Source organism: Dreissena polymorpha, chromosome 9 (assembly GCF_020536995.1).
Source record: "Dreissena polymorpha isolate Duluth1 chromosome 9, UMN_Dpol_1.0, whole genome shotgun sequence".
NCBI classification, from domain to species: domain Eukaryota; kingdom Metazoa; phylum Mollusca; class Bivalvia; order Myida; family Dreissenidae; genus Dreissena; species Dreissena polymorpha.
This window is the reverse complement of record NC_068363.1, coordinates 67,596,670-67,615,513: the sequence shown is the minus strand read 5'-3', so window position 1 is coordinate 67,615,513 and position 18,844 is coordinate 67,596,670. Positions and strand designations below refer to the sequence as shown.

The 18,844-nt window shown below is 34.9% G+C and overlaps 1 protein-coding gene and 1 long non-coding RNA gene across 3 annotated transcripts in view; one reads left to right on the top strand and one right to left on the bottom strand.

Moving 5' to 3' along the window:
• The window catches only part of LOC127845676 (WW domain-containing oxidoreductase-like), a 323,591-nt gene that overhangs the window by 32,371 nt on the left and 272,376 nt on the right, over positions 1–18,844 (bottom strand). Inside the window, exon 9 of one of the 2 annotated variants that reach the window (XR_008033315.1) lies at positions 6,107–6,474. The exons of the other annotated variant lie outside the window; for it this stretch is intronic. The gene's annotated coding sequence lies outside the window, so the exon portion shown is untranslated. Of the gene's footprint in view, positions 1–6,106; positions 6,475–18,844 lie in introns of those variants that run through there. 2 annotated transcript variants of the gene reach the window in all.
• LOC127845688 (uncharacterized) lies at positions 2,523–5,627 on the top strand. Its single transcript, XR_008033322.1, has 4 exons — positions 2,523–2,764; positions 2,938–3,011; positions 3,758–3,853; positions 4,505–5,627. It is a non-coding gene; the product is annotated as an uncharacterized LOC127845688 (long non-coding RNA).

Genomic DNA, 18,844 nt, shown 5'->3' with positions numbered 1-18,844 from the left:
TTCCGGTCCTATGCATGTAAGGAACGTAGCGGCACGTAAATCCGTTACTTTGGCACTTAGTCCTGATGCTTTTTCGTAGTTAATCCACGAGCGCTTAAATTTTTTCCAGTTTGTGGCAATGTAACCGTCCATGTCGAGCTTTCCGGGAAACGGTATTAACGATGGCATTGTCGCTGGCGCTGCTATCGCGGCTTCTGGTGGTGCTTCATCGCCCATGGCGTAGATCCTGATAATTGGCACAGATAACAAAATGTTTTTTTTCTGAAACTGTCCGAACGGATCAATCCAATTATCAGCTATCTTCTGACATCATGTTTATGGTGCACTTAATAACCTACACGTATGGCTTTTAAGTTTATTATACATCCATAATAAATATATTATCAGGCAACTTGATAGTGCGCGTGCGTGTGGTGATCGCTAACAATAGACTGAGTTAACTGCGGAGACATGTATGTATATACTAACAGAGTGGCACTGGGTATGACTCATGCATTCAATTTAAGGCCTAAACTGTCACAGCTCTCTTACTCAATTTTCAGCGGATCATCACCAAACTTTCTTTAAATGTTCCTTAGCATGAATGAAGGCCAAGTCTTAAAAAAAAGTCAATTCCCACATGGTTATGGCTTTTGAATGTTTTCCCTTTTGCTAATTTGTGTTTAAGTTTTTACATTTTATCTGGAGCACATTGTGCGAACTAAAAGTGTTATCAAACAAAACTTAATTGATAAGTAGATCTCATTTAGAGAATGTGTAATGCATACGAACAAAACCTCTTGCTTGCATAACTTTGGAATTATCGCCCTTAGTAATTGTAATATCTCCGAGGGAAGACATATAGTTTTTCCACTTTTGGGGTTCTGCACTCTCACTCAACCAGTTTCATTGGAGCATCACTAAACCTTCTGAAAATGTTTATTAGCATAAAAAGGAGGCAAAGTTCAATAACCAAGCAAATGACACTAGGCCATTGACCCTTAACTATTTGCTCATTGTAATTTTTGTTTACTTTAATGTCATGCTTATCTCAAGCACGTAAAGAGGTATTCACTTGGAACTTAAATCTCATACAGGGAATTCACACGAACATTAACTTTTACTTCCATATTTTTAGAGTTATTGTCCTTTGTTTATGTGTGTGCTTAAATTTTGTCCGGTGCATATCTTGAAAAGTATGAGGCGTAAACTTGCAACTTTAATGAAAAGTTGATCACATTATGGGGATGTGCATTTAAGAAGATGTGCAATACAGCCGACGGAATAACCACCAAAGAGTCGGTGTTCAAGAGGACCGGGACTGTCAATCCTCGGTGTCGGTGACAATTAAAATCGTCACGCTTGTGAATTCGATTCTGGAAATCCCATTTGAGCCTAATAATATAAACACAGCCCACAGACATAGCCCACAGACTCGGTAAATTCAGACCTAACACAAATCAGCCTGTAATAGTAAGATTTATAGGACGATAAACCACATTTGACATTCTACGCAGAGTGAAGTTATTTAAAGGGTCTGGTATCTTTGTGAACGAGGATCTCACGTAACTTAATGCCGAGGGACTGGCAACAACGCGACGGAAATAGCACAGCGCCGTTGAAAAGTCGTGGTTTTTTTAAGGAAAATACACTCGTTGTTTAAAGGAAGCCAATATGTTACATCATGTAAAAGTAGTCAAAAACAAATACCTTTACCTCAGTGAAGATACTATTTAACATACAAAGGTGCTCATTAAATATTAAACCAAAATAATCTTATTACTCATAATTGTGTGCAGCTATACCTGTAAATGAGTATAATCGGTAAAGTGAGTATTATAAGGACATGTTTTGCAATAATACCCAAAATCAATTAGACCATTGTTGTCCATTATTAGTCCATAATTGGCAATAGAGTTGTCATACCAAAATAACTAACAGACTGTATATTTTAATTGTGCGTGTATTAATTGCCTTTTCGTTCACATCATGCTTAGTGTTTTTGAAAACGCTTTACTGTCGATGTTAAATGAATCTTATGTACCAGCCTAGTTAAAGGGACTGTCCAATGGATTATGGTCTGAACAAAACATAAAATTATTGTTTTAGATATTAAAAACGATTATCGCCTTTGATTTAATGATATAAAAACTCAAAGCAGACTAAAGGAAGTATAACACAAACCAACACATAAGCCCAAGCGGATGGGAATTCCATATTATATTTCAAAAACGCCGCTCGACGTTTTTGACCTAAAAATAAATGTAGCTGAAAATCAGCTGACAAGTCACGTGGTACATGGTATTGTCATTTATTTTTGGCATAGAAATAACATTATTTCTAAAGAAAGAGATTTAGCTTGTTGAGCAAATAATTGATTTTCATTGAATATTTTTGATAAACCAATAAAATATACTTCATATTCAAATCAATATTTTGATTGGAAAATCACTTTTCACAAATACGAATATGCGGTCGAAAACTGAAAGCCATCAGAATTCAAGATGGTTCGGACAAAAACAAGTGCTAGCTCTAAGACTAGTTCTTCTTGAATGCTCTGAGCTTTTATGAGTACATACGTACAGCTCATACCGGAGGGTCAATAGCTGGGAGTTGGATTATTGCAACTAGCGCTAAGACTAAAAAAAAACAAGAGATGCAAGGTACAGGCGTAATAAAAGAGAAAGGATAATAGACATTGGTATTCAGTGTGATTATGAGGAAGAGTTAAAGAAGCTACTGGGATTGAAAAGGACGAGAAAATGATGGCAATATTGATCGATGCGTAAGTCTTCTTCATTTTCAGTTTGTGTTTCATAGCTACTTTTTGTCTTTTCTGTAGTATAAATTCCCGTAATTATTTTGCTACATAATGAACACGATTTGACTTACATACACACAAACCCTTATAAGTATAAAAGATTTGTTTTAGAAATGTACAATGCTTTTAAATTTCAGAACTACTTCTGAACTAGAGAGCTTCAACAATCATCTTTTGATGTACGCTCCAAACCAAAGCGAAATGCGTTCAGGTAAATAAAAAGTTAAATGTTTAAAAAATACACTTGTTAAAGTGTTTCTTTTTTATTTTATGAACACATGCTCATTCATTGAACAAAGGAATTTATGCTCTTTCTTTTTGAGAATTTACATTTTAATAGTGTAAGAATGATGTACCCTTTGTGACAAGTCTCGTTATAAACTGCCTGAATGACTAAAATATGAATATATTTTTAGCTCGGCTGTTTTCGGAGAAAACCCGAGGTATTGTCATAGCCAGCTCGTTGTTGTTGTGTCGTCAGCCAGCTGCTCGTTGTCGTGTTGTCCGCCGGCGTTGTGCTAAAACTTTTACATTTTGCTCTACAATCAAAGTGCTTCCACCTACAACTTTGAAACTTCATATGTGGATTCACCTTGATGAGTTCTACACGCCACACCCATTTTTCGGTCACTAGGTCAAAGGTCAATGTCCCTGTGACCTCTAAAAAAAAATTATGACAAGCTTTCGAAGCCTAGCGTGGCACCCGTAACGCGGTGCTCTTGTTTCATCATGTGATAGTAAAATTATTTATGAACAGGATTTTTGTTATTTGTTCACAGGATGTTTAAACAACTAGTAGTTAATCAAGAAATGAATTCTGATTATGAATATGTGAAGTCATTGGTGTTGAATTAGTTCATATCTAGTGTAACATCATCAAAGTCCTAAAGGCAGATTTTCACATGATGAGTTGCATGATATTTTCTGAGTTTCATTTCTAAAAATTTTTTTTTTCAGCTATGCTGTTTATAGATGCATGTGTCAGTTAACAGCAATAGATTATTCAAAACACTTGAATCGTCCTGTTTTGTTGGACAAACAAGGAAATTAGAGGTATTTATATTATTGTTTTCGCCTTGTATGTTGGTTTGTTTGTTTGTGTGTTTGTTTGCGTCAAACTTTAACATTTTGCCATAACTTTTGCAATATTGAAGATAGTAACTAACTTCATATTTGGCATGCATGTGTATCTCATGGAGCTGCACATTTTGAGTGATGAAAGGTCAAGGTCAAGATAATCCTTCAAGGTCAAATGTAAAAAAAAACAAATTCAAGAGAAGTAATAAGCTTTAAAGAGTTCATCTGAACCTACCAAATGATAAAATAAAATAAATCAAAGTGGCGCAGTAGGGGAGATAGTGTTTCTGACAAACACATTTCCTGTTTTTATTAAATTTTTAATTGTAAGAATCAATTTACAGATTTATGTTTACTTATTGAAAGTTTTTATTATTAACAATTAAATTGAATTTACAAACATGATGTATTTAAGCTCAAATTTGACACATTCATGTGATATGAATAATAAGTATACATTTTGCAAACAATGCTCCTGTCATAAAAGAACTACTGTAGCATAGTATGCACTGAATCAGTAAATTTATATTATGGCATATATATTGTCTATAGATCTTTATCCTTTTGTTTTAGCAATTGTCATTTCATTTTTTCAAACATCATGTCAGTTATAAAACAATCTTTCAGGAGAAAAAAAGTGTACTCAAAAGCTGCTTGTAATTGGACCACAAGGCCTGTGAAAAAAACATACATAACCGGTTTGATCACACATAACCGGTTTGATCACTGAAGTTATAAATGAATTCACCATAGGCAAGAAAAGAATAAGTGTCAAATGTGAACAGCTGCCTGAAGACTCCAAAAGAATTAGGTCAACTATAGCCCCTGTCACCCCTCCACCTACATCAATACTTGGAGATCAGCATGTCTCTAGATTGAGAAAAGCGAAAAAAATGAATTGTTGCCCAAGACGTGTTTGATATTCATTTGAAGTTGACGCAGAAGTTATCTTTGTTAACTATTAAGTTTCACATCTTTAGTGTTAATATAATTTTAGAGGTGTTTTGAAAGTGTACAATCTTACATTATGTTATAAATAATGAATGCTCTTGGTTGTACAATGCAATTACATTTTTTAGTAAGTTTTAATATTAAATTTAGCATAAAATGACATTTTTTAGGAAGTTTTAATGTTGAATTTAGCATAAAATATTTTTTTATGTTATATTTTGTGCGATTTTTATCAATATATTTTTATGCTCCCCTAAAATTTATTTTGGGGGGAGCATATTGTCGCCGCTTCGTCTGTCCGTCCGTGTGTCCGTCTGTGCACAATTTTTGTCCAGGCTATTTCTCAGAAAGTAATGACCGGAATTCAATGAAACTTTATGGGAAGCTTCACTACCAAGAGGAGATGTGCATATTATCAGCCGGTTCTCTTCAGATGATTTTTCACAGAGTTATGGCCCTTTGAAATTTTCTATAAACTGTACATATAGTGCATTTCTTGTCCGGACTATTTCTCCCCAACTACTGACCGGAATTCAATGAAGCTTTAATCCATCCATCGTATAATTTTGTCCAAAGTTATGCCCCTTAAGACGTTTCCTTTTATCTGAATATATAGTGCAATAATGTGACAAAAACAACAACTTTTGGGGAGCATCACCAGTCTACACCGGTTTCTTGTTACACATGTAAAGAACACAATTTTTCTTACAAAATGTTCAGTTTTTTGTTTGATTATCGATATGTGTTTTTCATTGTCTTCTTTATTACCTGTATTTAATAAACCATTGTAGTCAATGTCTCTAAGCCTCTTATAATTGACCTCGAGAGTAGTTTCCTCTTTAATTATCAATACTATGAATGTGATAGTGTATCCAGATATGCCTCAGTGTTCTATTTACACATCAACATTTAATACTTTTTAATGGCCATACTCATTTTAAATGCAAATCACCTAAATAATTAAATGCCAGCATCATACACTCGAACCATCTTCAATGAGTTCTCAACTCCTGTCACATTTCTATGTGCATGCATTGAGTTCGATCCATTTTCTGACACCAGATGAATATAATACAAAATTTGTAAAAAAAAAATCAAACTTCAATGCATGGATCAAGTTCATATCACACTGAATAAAATACCTCAATTGTATATCAATTTAGTAGATAGGAAAAACTCGGCTGAGCTAAAATGTAGACGGTCTGCACAGGTTACTACATAAAGAAAGCACACAATATACAAAACATGGTTGAACAATAATAAGATACTATTTTTTTTAATTTAAAACTTGTGCTTTTTTATTGATTTCAAAATGTTAATTCATGCATTAGCATATGTCATGTTTGAAATGTATTTTAAGAAACCTAATCTAACAAAATATCAAGTGTGAAACAAAATGACTCAAAATAAAAATAAACAAGGGCTGTTTGTAAAACATGCATGCCCCCCATATGGGCTGTCAGTTGTAGTTGCAGCCATTGTGTGATACGTTTTTTGTCACTGTGACCTTTGACCTAGTGACCTGAAAATCAATAGGGGTCATCTGCGAGTCGTGATCAATGAACCTATGAAGTTTCATGATCCTAGGCGTAAGCTTTCTTGAGTTATCATCCGGAAACTATTTTACTGTGTCGAGTCACCTTGACCTAGTGACCTGAAAATCAATAGCGGTCATCTGCGAGTCATGATCAATGTACCTATTTAGTTTCATGATCCTAGGCTTAAGCGTTATTGAGTTATCATCCGGAAACCATTTTTCTGTGCGAGTCACCGTAACCTTGACCTTTGACCTAGTGACCTAAAAATCAATAGGGGTCATCTGCCAGTCATGATCAATGTACCTATGAAGTTTCATGATCCTAGGCGTAAGCGTTCTTGAGTTCTAATCCGGAAACCATTCGGTGGACGGACGGACCGACCGACATGAGCGAACAACATACCTCCTCTTCTTCGAAGGGGGGCATAATAAAAAAATCAAAATGCAAACTTAAAATTGAATAAAAGCAAAAGATATAAAAAATAAAAACAGGTAATACACTTTTGACTGTTTTTTTATGAACGGTCTTTTCAAGCAAACGTTACCATTTTTGAACTCATCCAAAATATCCTTGAGACCAATCTTTTGACAAATTTCATATAGATTGGGCAATAAATGTGGCCTGTACGGCTGTAGAGTGTTAACAAGGCAAATGTAGACGCCGCACGACAGACAAAAGGCGATCACAAAAGCTCACCATGAGCACATTGTGTTCAGGTGAGCTAAAAAGTGTAAAAATCAAACTATTAAGTTCAAACAAGAAAATAAAATAAGTATACAAGAAATGAATTTTGATATTCAATTAGTTTATTTACATAGTATTCTTAAGAAATATGTCATTGCTTCTTTTATTTATTTCATCTTACAATCCAGAGTACACGTGGCATTTCATTCAAATGACACCAAAGTAAGCATACACATGTAAAAACTGCTGTGCAAGTTTTAATAATAAACTAGCACATTTCACATAAATTGGTATTTCAAAACAAAATGCATAGAACTGAAAAATCCAAATGATTAAGCATAACTCAAATGATTTGCATAAATATAAATGTTTCAAAAAAGGAGCCAGAACAAAAAATAATCAAAACTATGAAAAGTTCTATGTCTGATAAATGAAAAAGAATAGCAACAAGGGCTGTTTGCAAAACATGCATGCCCCCCCCCCCCCATATGGGCTGTCAGTTGTAGTGGCAGCCATTGTGTGAGTACGTTTTTTGTCACTGTGACCTTGACCTTTGACATAGTGACCTGAAAATATATAGGGGTCATCTGTCAGTCATGATCAATGTACCTATGAAGTTTCATGATCCTAGGCGTAAGCTTTCTTGAGTTATCATCAGGAAACCATTTTACTATTTCGAGTCACTGTGACCTTGACCTAGTGACCTGAAAATCAAAAGGGGTCATCTGCCAGTCATTATCAATGTAGCTATGAAGTTTCATGATCAAAAGGCGTAAGCATTCTAGAGTTATCAGCTGGAAACCATTTTATTGTTTTGAGTCACTGTGACCTTGACCTTTGACCTTGTGACCGGAAAATCTAAAGGGGTCATCTGCCAGTCGTGATCAATGTACCTATGAAGTTTCAAGATCCTAGGCGTAAGCATTCTTGAGTTATCATCCGGAAACCGCTTTACTGTTTCGAGTCACTGACCTTTGACCTAGTGACCTGAAAATCAATAGGGGTTATTTGCCAGTCATGATCAATGTACCTATGAAGTTTCATGATCCTAGGCCTAAGCGTTCTTAAGTTATCATCCCGAAACCATCTGGTGGACGGACCGACATGTGCAAAACTATATACCCCTTCTTCTTCGAAGGGGGGCATAAATATGCAAAATTATTAGAACACTGGGCCTTCACCTGGTACGAAGCCTGTATACTGGGCTTAAGGACTAGGAAACTTCTCCCTTATTAATTTAACACAACATGCTGGGACAGTTATTCTGTCTCCACCAGTCGGTTTCCCATGCATTAAGATGGTAAATTGTCTGTATGCAGCATGTCTGAAAGATTTATTTACATCTTCTAGTGTCTCTGCATAAAAGGAAAACACATCTTGTCAATACTGCTGCTGACTGTAGAGGGTCATCCTATCCAGCACCGATAGTCATCTCCTACAAAGAAATTGTAACAGATTTTACTATAAACTTCTTGCAAATGTAACTCCAATCAGCAGTCATGAGTGAGACAGCACACTAGATTATATGAGCCTTGTTCTGAGAAAACTGGACATAATGCATGTGCGTAAAGTGTCGTCCCAGATTAGCCTGTGCAGTCCACACAGGCTCATCAGGGGCAACACCTTCCGCTTTTATGACATTTTTCGTTAAAATGTCTCTTCTTAGCAAAAATCCCATTTAGGCGGAAAGTGTCGTCCCGGATTAGCCTGTACAAAGACATGAAGTATAATTAGTGCAGATATTCTGCTGTGATCATTTATTAAAGTGTTATGTTGAAATAAACAAAAATCTAATCTAAGCACCCACATGTTTTAGTTCCAGGTGAATCACTTAAAAGATGAGGTTAAATGTTAGAATGATAAGTATAAAACATAACTTACTAACTGCACTTATAATCAAATAAAAGCAAGTCTTACATCGTCAGACGTGCTATGGCGTTCCAGTGTCCCCTTAGTTATTGTTGCTAATGTATCAACTTTCTGGATCTTTCTGGCAGGACGCTTTCCTTAACTCTTCTGTAGACTTGAATCCTGAGTGTAACAAATAATCACTGTATTATGTGAATTGGGAATAAGACATCAAACTGGGAATGGACATCATTTTGGTGATTTTCTCAAACAAAACTATTTATTTCATGATCTACATATATTTTTGTAATATATTATCTATAATTTAAGCTTAATAATATATTTTTTCATGACTTTTTCATTAACAGTGATTGAATTTTTATCAATTAAAGTGTATTTTTAAACCGTGTCCATGCGCGGCATGGACACAGTTTCATTTCTTGAGGATTTTAGTTTTTAATTAATAAAAAATCCAGTTTTGAAGTAAAATCAATTTAAATGATGCTATTATATATTCAAGTATATGTTTTAATTATAATTTGTAAAACTAGATAAATACAACATATAAAACTGCATATTATGCACTTTTGATAAAAACACAATTTATTCCCAAACTGATGTCTTATTCCCAATTCACATAATACAGTGTTTAAATAAAACATCATGCATTTGATAAAAACCAAGTAATGCAGAAAATCTAATAAATAATAGCAAAAAGAGTAACCCTAAAATGACAAAATCATGATGTCAATGTCATGACCTAATCACATGAGTTATAGTGCATTTCTTGATTTACTACATGTTATTTGCAACCACAGCCTACATCCACAGATTTCGGACCTAAATATTGTGAAGAAAAGCAAAAAGTCCTACTATACTAAGCCAAGGTTGCTGTTCAACTCTCTGGCATTTACAATAATAGTTCTAACTTGTAAATCATAATGGGTTATAGTCAAACCTGCATTTATCAACACAGAGCGGACAAGGGTGATATTATTATTTCTTCTTAGTTCGACTGGTCACAAATAGATATACATAATTCACTATACGCCTCCGGTTTACCAGGTGGGAGAATTTATCGAATAACTGGCACATAATTAAAATGTGTACACACAAGAGCATTAAAATAAACTTACTGAATTTGTGTCCTGAGAATACAACAACATTCTTTTAGATGGCTGTCTCACGCGTTTATCTCTCCCGCTGTTTTGGCCTAAATAAAAAAAAAAAAAAATACACTGACGTATTTGTACTACTGTGGAAGAATCCACTGGCTTCTATTAGCAAAATTTAAAAGTTAATGAAAAACGTAGCAAAATAAACCGTCTAATTTGTAAACCAGCGACATTTAGCGTCGAATTGCAAGGTAAAGACCAACAATCCGCTAACATTTTACGGCAGATAAACTCATCTTGTTGAATTAAATAAAATAATCGGAATCTTAATATATTATATTGTATTAAATCAAAAAACCATATTTTCTTACTGGTTCGCTCATTGTAGATTTCGAAGCCTCCGCCATTTTGTTTGTTTGTGTCTGAATCACGTGACACGAAGCGCGAAATACAAATAGAAAGGGATTTCCCAAGGTAGACGCAAAAGTCGTAATACAATTTGGCTGTTGCTCTTTAGTTTTGTAGTTTTTAGCAAAAGGTTGAGTTGGATATGGTTCAAATTAACGAATGTTATTAATTAATATCAAAATAATAGCCTGCTAAATTCAGGAAAATAATCCATTGGACAGTCCCTTTAAGACTAATCACCATATTTTAAAAAGGCACATGCATGTGACTGTGTAACAGGATGACTCTTGTTTTAATTCTTTAAATATCGACTTTGTGTCTTTGTACAGGCTGCAAAATATATACGCAATATTACGCTAGTCAATTGTTCCAAGAGTTTGTATCACTCGAGTGGCTTGTGTGATGACGTATCACACGAGAGGCGGAGCCTCGAGTGTGATGCGAAATAGCACAAGCCACGAGAGTGATACAAACTCTTGGAACAATTGACAAGCGTAATATTCCTTTTATTATATTCAACAACTAACGAAAACAGTTAACAATTGTATTTTTTACTTTAACAAAACTGACAAAACAATGACTTAAACGGTACGCCATAGTTTATTTAAGACGCGTATGAATACAGTTTATGTAAATTAACGTGTAAACATTCGAACCGGGAAAACACAGGTTTCCGACACGCTTACCTTAATGCCATCGTTAATCCAATGTTTATAACAATTTAGTTCACAACTTTAATCCGATGTTTATAACAAAAACGTTGAAACAATATGCACTTCCACTTCTATCTTTCATGTCTTTATCGAAACTTAGTTTAAACCAGACTATTTTATTGTATTCCTATGTGACGTCATTAAATGGATCGAAGTAGTCCGGCTAGTATGGTAATATGGAATTGGAAACAGCGAGTAGCGTAATACGGGATTATTTATTTCAACGATTGATACAACCTGTTTTTTGTTAAAAGCATTAAACAGGTATATAATAAATAAAAATATGGTTATTGTAAAGTTTTATTTCAATACCCGATTGTTCAGTTTACCTCTTACTTCATAATGTATGCACTTATATACCTGCAATTAAAATGTTTCCATATAATTTGTTAATGTAAAAATAAGTAGTGGTTTGAAGCCATCAGAAGTTGTACACCTAAGATCATCTGTTTGTTTTTATTTAACACTGTAAAGCTAGCATTCCTGTTTTCAAAATTCAACAATCTTGCTTCATTTACGCTTTCATATGAAGCTATTTTCTAAATTGTTCATGAAATTAAATGTTTAAGTAACCTTTACACAGATTTTTGCATGTTTTAAAGTTTTTCATTAGAAGCTTTTAATTTTGTAAATGTAAACATTAGAAGTAAATTGCTGCAGTAAAAAAAAATAAAGAAAAAAAGTAATCCTTAACTGGGCTCGAACCACTGACCATTGGAGTATAAGTCTACTGATCAGCGAGAAATTTGCAGACGTGATTTAGTTTTTTTATGAAATTCGTCCTTAATAAAAAGAAATATTGCATGATACTGGGTTCGTCATCTACTAGCGAGTGTAAACCAACCCTTAAATACATTAATTTGATGGTGCTATTTCATTATAAGTCGTCTTCTGCGTCTGTAAATAGAGTTATAATGTGTTTCCAATATTAGTGCAAACACAGATCTATAAAGTAATATGTTTATATATAGATCTTTGTGCAACAAGCATACTTTTTTCAAGGGGGGAAATCCAAGTGAATGTTTTATATAAATATGATTTGTTTCGATTTCGTTAATGAAATGTAATGCACACATACAAGTTTTATGAATCCAACTTGGTTCTATGTTATGTAATAACGCAGGGCGGATAGGAATTATGCCAACAGGTTGTCTAATTTTGCGTAACGGGTCAACCAATCGGGCGCTGTGATCTGAGTCACGTGACGGATAACGCACCCGTGCCTGGCGTCCTTTTGCAGACAGAGGAAAGCGCCATTATCGCAGACTTACACAAGATAAGTATTGATGGAAAGCATCAAAGGGCGTCGGGAATTTCAGTATAAAAGGCACTCAATGAAGTTACATGGAACGAATTTTTTTCTACTGTAAATATTAATATATTGGCCGATTGTTTTAAACAAAATAGAAAAAGATACTGGTATAACCATTATCTATAATTGTGTGTTATAACCCCCAAATAACTATTATCTATGATTTTGTGTTGTAACCCCAAATATTTCATAGTTTATTTTATTTACATTGGTTTCCTTTTTTACTGGCATCCGTGTGCAGTTTTCATAAATGGAACAGAACTGTGTAGGTTTTAAAAAATCTGCTTCATCTTGTAAGCCAGGGACCTATTTGTTTGTATAGGTCCCTGTGTAAGCGTAATTTCATATATTTCTCAACTTCAAGGGGAGATGATTCTGAACTTATTCTTACGTTGCTCATTTACGATAGGGGTTGAGTACTCATTGATATGAAAACACTGTACAAGTTTTAATGTGTTTACGAACCCCCCTCACCCTCTCAAACATATATTTCATAGGCATAATAAAAACACAAAATGGTCAGTAAGACCGGTGTGACACAATGGTGTAAGTAATATCCGTTTGCTAAATACGAGGCTTTTTATTAACGTTGCTATCGAATAATTGTATCGCTGTTGGCTAATACTATGACCGATACTGTAATCGGGCCCAAATAGACAGAAAAAAATCATGTCATAGAATGGTATTTTTATTGGTATCCGGAGAGGCGCCCCCCGGAGAACTGCCCCCTTATTTTAAAGGGGGCGGAGAGGTGCCCTCCCATCGTATCTTTATGGGCGGAGAACTGCCCTCCCATTAAATCTTTAGGGGCGGAGAACTGCCCCCCCCCCTGTCAGATTTAAGCAGGCGGAGATCTGCCCCCTCACAATAATTCATTGGGCGGAGAAGTGCCCTCTCGTGTCAACTTCAACCAGCACTTGAAACGCATTTAAAGTACCGATTGCATGTACGCTTATATAAAAAATAACATATCAATAAGGCATGCAAAGTACACCAAATATTCAAGAAAAAATATAAGGACAACCATCATGTCTTAGAATTTTATTTTTATTTGAAATTTTAAAAATAACGATATCCTGTATGTTTATTCAGTTTATATCATTTGTTAAATTTGACTAATCCACATAGTTTTATTTCTGTTCAAACTGTGATCACAGAAACTAAATTATTATTCGCCAGTCAATTGAAGCCCTTAATTGACACCTAATTGACAAACAACAGTTCGGGCCCTTTCTTAGTGAGTGTATATTGCATTGCGCATTTGGGTAATTCACTCATTTTAATGGCTGTTCTTACTGTGATCACAGAAACTTAATTATTATTCGCCAGTCAATTGAAGCTGTTAAATGGCACCCCATTGACAAACAGTTTTTTACAATTAACTTAATAAACGTACTCTCCTGGATTTTATTAGTAGATACAGAATTAAAAAGTGTCATTGAAAGAGAATTGTGCCTTTGATGTCCAATAATATATGCACTTATCTGGATAAAATGGCAAAAACGACAACAAATGGTTCAGTGACAAGAAACTTTAATTACGTTTTATGTCACTTGTAGTGTAATGAAATGCATATATTGTACATATTTGTTTAACACAACATATTTCTACACGCTGAATGAATTTCAGAAAGTTTTACCGTTCCTTTCTCACGAAATTTTACTGTGAGTATGCCTACCCCAATTCATTTTCACGCAATGAATTTAAGTATAAATTTGTATATCACTTCTTTTAGGGGGTTTCTAGTTGCTTATTAAAAGCTACAGTTATAAACCATGACATGTGAAAAAAAATTAGCTAACTTTCAATTAATATTGATATAATAATACATTAACAAGAGCACCGCATAACGGGTGCCACGCTCGGCTGCGAAAGCTTGTCAGAATTTATGTATTATTTAAGAGGTCACAGTGACCTTGGCCTTTGACCTAGTGACCCAAACTGGGAGTGGAATGGAGAACTCATCAAGGTGCATCTACATATGAAGTTTCAAAGTTGTAGGTGGAAGTACTGTGATGTTAGAGGCAAAGTTAAAGTTTTATATTATAGGTCACAGTGACCTTTGACCAAGCGACCAAAAAATAGGTGTGGTGTGTAGAACTCATCACGGTGCATGTACATATGAAAATTCAAAGTGTAGGTGGAAGCACTATGATTTTAGAGGCAACGTTAAAAGTTTATATTAGAGGTCACAGTGACCTTGAACTTTGACCTAGTGACCCCAAAAATGGGAGTGGCGTGTCAAGCTCATCAAGGTGCATATACATATGAAGTTGCAAAGTTGTAGGTGGAAGCACTGTGACGTAAGAGGCAAAGTTAAAGTTTTATATTAGAGGTTACAGTGACCTTTGACCTAGTGACCAAAAAATGGGTGTGGCGTGTGGAACTCATCAAGGTGCATGTGCATATGAAGTTTCAAAGTTGTAGGTGGAAGCACTTTAATTTTAGAGCCAATGTAAAGGTTTTAGCACGACGACGGACGTAGGACGGCGGACGACGAAGAGGCTATGACAATACCTCGGAGTTTTTCTCCGAAAACAGCCGAGCTAATAATACAATCTTAAGGTCACCTAAAGTCAAAAGGCAACATATGAATACAGGCGCAGTTCACCACAAAATGTCAAAGTTGTCCTAATATTACGTAGTATAAAGATGTATAAGTTATCATGTTTCTTTAAACATGAAGCACAATAATATACAACTTATATTTTAATAAAAACAGCCAGATTAATGACAACTAGATGTACATAATTTAGTATCAGTATAAAGCCATTGCGTGATTTCGACTGGCCGCGTGTCATTTGAAAGCCATATTATCTCGTTCCGTCACTTTTCGTCACTGAAAAACTGACCGATTTTAGGGACCACTTCAGATGAAATATTTTTTTGCGTTTGTGACTTTTGGTAGTCCCTCATTGTTTTTAGCAATGAAAGTATCCCTAAAGTCATCCTCTCCGGAACTAGAAAATATGGCTTTCAAATAACACAAGGCCAGTCCATACCCCGCAATGTTTTCAGCTGTTGGTCGCTTTAGAGTTCCTCTATGCAACAGCACGTCTAACAATCTAATGTTCTATGCCTTTAAGGCTTTTCATGACTTAAACAAACTGAATTATGGATTGCAGTAACAGTAAAGATGTGGGCCATATTGTCAGTAATTTTACATGTTTTAAGCAAATATCCCAGTGCTTCAACATCATCAGGAACACTGTGGGCGTTGCAGGTTGCCTGGAGAACACGTTCACTAGATCTTCTTGTTTGTGTGACTGTCCAGGATACGATTTTTGAAAACCGACATAGAGTCAACAAAACTGCTTACACAATTACAAAACGTTTCAAAACAGTGTATGTTCAGCAATGCACTAACCAAAACCGGAAAATCAAACCTGCGCCCATTATGAGCAACAAAAATGGCTCTGAGAAACTTTGCAAGCTACATCAAACAATCATGTAGAGAAGTTTTAATTGATACACTATCAACACTTCCACCATTTACACGAGTTATGCTATGATCATCAACAGAGATGCCAATCACTTTCTGAGCTTCGGAAGAAATTGGCACTGTTGTCTTCACATATGTCGAGAACTTAAAACCCGTCTTCAAATGCACAGCAGCAATCTGAGTAATATCAGGCATTACTGTACCTCAAACTGAAATACAAAATTAAATTCACACAATGCTTATTTCATGAACTGTGTAATTCTAATATACATATGCTCCTTCAAAAGATTTATTACTAAAAGTAATGAATTTATTTTAAAAAATGTTTTATTTGGAATAGCTTTTAATATTTATAATAACAATCACAAATATTTTTAATAATGTGCCTGCCCTAGGGTTCTAACCAAAAATCTTTAAAAAAAAAATCATTTTATCAAACTATGAACACAGTGCCTTTAATAAAACAATTATTATTAATATGTTTCATATTCATCTGGAATAGGAAATAAGAAGACAGTTGATGAGAAAAAATACTAAAATTTGGCACCAGAATAGTCAATAACATTGTATTAAAAGTTAGTTTTTACACTTACTCCATTTCTTTCTCATAAGCATCAATGACAGCCTTGTTAGACGATGCAGTTGAGATTTTCTTCATGCCTCCCCAGCACGAACCTCCATCTTCTTAAGATTTCTATTTGCAATAAGCGTCATGTTTAGAGTGGTTAGGAAGTTATTGACCTTCACCGGCCTTCCCAAACTGACTTGCATTGCTGATAAGAGAATTGAAAATGATAAGAACATGAAAACGAAATAAGGCCGTAGTTACTTAATAATGACGTCACCATGTATTTTCATAGAATCCATTCGTATCATCATTTCATTATTAAATAACACAAATGAGCAATCAATTGGATTTAACAACACAAATGCGAAACTAAATTTGAAAACTGAATATGATGGACACCGGAATGTTTCCTTATAAATTACACGATAAACAAATATTCACTGGGAATGACACTTGGAATTTTAAGGGGTCTGAAAATGTGTAAGAAGGCCAAATATCAATGGCAATTGTACAATGATTAAACATAGATAGAAATGGCAGGTTGAAAAATGAAGACATGCATACCTGTTCCAAGCTTGGTATTTACGTCAAAGCATGGCATTCCGCTGATCTTGCGATGGTGCTGCTTTCCATAAGCAACACGGTTGACTTTTCTACAGTCAGGATTTTCACAAACAACGTACAAATAACCACTGAGGCCATTTTGTATTTCGCCAACAATGTTATATATTGTCAAAGGAATGGGACATAGATTACAAAACTGGCCTCAATGTTACTTTTTTAGCAAAACCTCCAGCTCAACGAGTCAATCAATCTTCTTTCATCCCCCACCACTTATGCTTACTCTTTTCACGCCATTTAGCAAATGCGAATAGCTTTTACGTTAGTCATTTTCAAACAAATCGTCATTGCAGAGCTCGGTAAATAAATACACTTCAACACCGTTATTTCGAACACCGATAATCCGAAGTCATCGTTATTTCGAAGTATTTCTCGGGTCCCGATTTTGGTTCTTCTTTGTTTAATGTAAAATTTCATTGTTAATCCGAACTTCGTTAAACCGAAGAAATCGTTAATTCGAAGTGATTCTTTCGGTCCCAACAATAAAATTCGCACCTAATTATCAATCTTTAATCCGAAGTCAAAACTGCAAAACACTAAGCGTAAGTTCACACCTTTGTCTAAAGCGGATAATTACACTTTGTCGTCTGCGCGTAGCAAATAGCAGATAATACGGTGTTCCGGCAAACACACTGTCAACATGGCTCTTACAAGGTTCTGATACTTTGTGCTATTGATTCTATTTTATATGTTCTGTAATTAGAGGAAAATAAAAAAGAAGAAAAATAATCGTTTTATTCCTCCGTTAGAAGCAATCTATTGCTATCTGACTAGTTTACGTTTTAAAGTAAAACAATTATTAATAGTAGCGTGTAACCGAACCATGCGAAGTCCATAGCGTTTTATTTTTAGAGAATCAAAGTAGTCTTCTGCCAAATGTTTATTTCGAATTATCATTAATCCGAAGGTTTTTTAACGGTCCCGATGACTTCGAAATATCGGTGTTGAAGTGTAATTGTTATCGAACACAACGTTGTCGATCGGTGTTTGCTTCTTTTTCAATTTTGCAAATCGCTCGCTTTTATTTCTCACTTTCATTTTGCTAAGAAAATGTCAACAACCGTGACGTCATGAACACAAACATTTTATGAAACGAATTAATTTTAGCAAATTACACTCTTAAATAAAAAAATATTTCGTGTATTTAGTATAATTTCCGGACTTTACCGTAGATATCGCTTATAGCCGAAACGCTTTCCGAATACGGCGATATCGACCGACTATTCCCGATCTAACTAGGCACCTACTGCCTTAATTAGTGACTGTAGTGTAACGGTTAACAATAAAGCAATAAACCGTGTAATCGCTGTCGTCTTGTAAAATTGAAGAAAATACGCGTTAACCAAAACTCGAACAGCAAAAGCATGCGCTATTGTTAGAAAAACCACAAAATAAATATATTTTGATTTTGTTTTGTTTTTATACAAAACCAGAAAGTTTCGCGTATTTGCCCAGTCCCTGTGATCTTTCCCCTGAGATCAGTTATTATTTAAAACAATAAGCTTTGCATTATTGGCAATACATGTTGTAATAAATGTAATAGGCACAAATACAGTACTTATTTACACTAATTTACACAAAAAAATCACCACTAAAATATATACATTGTTCCGTAAAATAACTTCACCTCCCATAAACGAAAAAAAAAACGCATTACATACTAGTCGCCGCACTCCAGTGCGACGCCAATAACGCTGTTAGCAGAAAGTTGCTTGAAAAAAATCGCCTACCTCCATTTCGCCTCCGCCATATATATATATATTTCCG